The 2541-nt window shown below is 49.0% G+C and overlaps 1 pseudogene; it reads right to left on the minus strand.

Moving 5' to 3' along the window:
• Positions 1-331: 331 nt before the first annotated feature.
• Positions 332-1453, minus strand: LOC144793396 (18S ribosomal RNA; annotated as a pseudogene).
• Positions 1454-2541: the final 1088 nt, after the last annotated feature.

The raw sequence follows: 2541 nt of genomic DNA on the forward strand, positions 1-2541 counted from the left end.
TAGTAGGTGAATAGGCCAACGCTTGGTGAATTCTGCTTCACCATGATAGAAAGAGCCTTTATTGAAGGAACAAAAAGACACATTGCTATGAATGCTTGCTCTCACAAGCCAGTTATCTTTGTGTAACTTTTCTGGCACCTCCTGCTTGACACACAAAAAGTCAAGCAGATCAAATCAAAATCAAGTACGCTTCCCCCCTTATTTTCCAGAGGAGGTTTCTGTCCTCCCTAACCTCATCTTAAGACACAAGCATAATCTTTTGACTGGTGTACCACTCCAGTTAAACTCCTCACCTTCCACTGTCTCCAGAGCAGGTTGCACCCAGCGGTTGCCAGGATCTTGCTGCCCAAAGACTTTGGTTCCTGGAAGCTGTTTAGCAGGTCATGGAAATAATGGCGCTGGATCACTAGTCTGCATTGTTTATGGTCAGAACTACGATGGTATCTGATCGTCTTTGAACCTCCAACTTTCATTATTGATTAATGAAAACATTTTTGGCTAATGCTTTTGCTTGGTTTGTCATGCGCTCTCCAAGAATTTAACCTTAAGCAGCACAATACAGATGCCCCTGAGCTACCCTCTTAATCATGGTCCCAGTTCTGAAACCAACAACATAAAACCAAAGTCCTATTGCAGTATTCTTAGCTGAATTATTCAGGCAATCATTCTGCTTTGAACACTCAAATGTTTTCAAAGTAAATGCTTCGCACCCCCAGGACACTCAGTGAAGAGCATCAAGGTGGCAAGGAGAGGCAGTGGCTGAGACAGGCAGTAGCTTGTCTCACGGTGGGCCGCCATCTTGACTGCAAGATCCAACTAAGAGCTATTTCTTTGTAGTAACTTTGTTATATACCATTGGACCTGGAATTATCACGACTGCTGGCACTGGACTTGTCCTCCAATAGATATTGGTTAAATGATTAAAAGTGTACTCATACCAATTACAGGGCCTCGAAAGAGTCCTATGAAGTTATTTTTCGTCACTACCTACTCAAGTTGAGATTGGGTAATTCGTGAGCTGGCTGCCATCCTTGGATGTCATAGCATTTCTTAGGCTCTCTCTCCGGAATCAAACCCAGAATCCCCGTTACCAATGATCACCATGGTAGGAATAATAAGTGTGATTGAAAGTTGAAAGGAACAGACATCTGTATGTATCGCTGCTGTCACGGGGACGTGCGATCAACCCAATGTTATCTAGAGTCACTAAAGCGGCCAGACAAGTCTGGATTGGTCTTCATCTAATCAATGCATGCATCCCGGGAGGTCAGCGCTCGTCAGCATGTATTAGCTCTAGAATTACCAGTTATCCAAGTAACAGATGGAGTGATCAAAGGAACCATTGCTGATTTAAAGAGCCATTTGCAGTTTCATTGTTCCAGCCATCTGTACCTCTACATGCATGGCTTGATATTTTAGACAAGCATATTCTACTGGCAGGATCAACCAGATAGCCACACCTGCTGGATGAGAGGAGGAACCATTTGCCCATCCTAGCTCAACCTTCACACCCCTTGGGAGCCTGCATTGGGAGGCCCTGCGTGCATGCAGGGGGCTGAAGGGACAAGCCAGTCATATGGGCACCGGCAGGTCCAGCCTGCTCCATGGCAACAGAATGGAGAGGAGGGCCAAGGTGTGGCCTGAGCAAGACACAGGGGTGCACTGGCTGGAAAAGGGCAACAGATGAATGTGCAGGGTCCAGCTCACAAGGCAGCATCTGTGGCAAGCACCACCCAACCCTATCCACTCTGGTCAGACCACTTAATAAGCTGCCTGGCTGGTTGACCTTTGCTCTGCTGAGTGGCCGCCACAAAAGGCAGACTCTCGAGTCGGACAGTCCAGGCAGCATCAAAGCTTCTTGCTAGTAACAACAGCTGAGACTGGCAATGCAATCCTTTCCTGATAGGGCCAAGTGTGCCCAATCAATCGGAGTATAGTACTGGCTAAACCAGCCCCAAACAGACTGATCTGCATGGTGAAGTCAGCTTTGAATCCCTTTCTGCTCTCTGGGAAGCAAGGTTCAGATGAAAGAGCCACCTTCAGGCCCGGACTGGCCGTTGCGGGCACCGGGCAATCCCCCGGTGTGCGGGACGGTGGGGGCCGGTTTTGGGCCCTGGGGGCCGTTTTTGTTACAGGGCCGTTTTTGCAGCATAGCTGCAAAATTGGCCCTGTAACAAAATCGGCAGAAAACCGGCCCCGGCAAAGAGCTCGGTCGCACCCCCAGGGGGCCGGCCGAGCACTTTGCCAGGGCCGGTTTTGGTTCTCAGTCCGGCCCTGGCCACCTGACAGGGTTGGAAGGGAGTCACAGACTGAGGCCCCTGGACCCCAGGCATTGCAGCATCTGGAGAAAAAGAATAGAGGACAAGGAAGGCCCTTATACCTTGTCTCTGATAATCCAGAGGGAGGATACCTTCCTTTCTTGTAATTCTTGCACACTGAAAGAAAGGTTGCCATTGGAGCAAACACATCTGACCTCCTAGATCCCTGGCTGGGCTTGGATAGTCAAATGAGCCTTCATCAGGACTTTCAGGTCAGCCTGGC

This window comes from Lissotriton helveticus, chromosome 11, assembly GCF_964261635.1.
Source record: "Lissotriton helveticus chromosome 11, aLisHel1.1, whole genome shotgun sequence".
Classification (NCBI taxonomy): domain Eukaryota; kingdom Metazoa; phylum Chordata; class Amphibia; order Caudata; family Salamandridae; genus Lissotriton; species Lissotriton helveticus.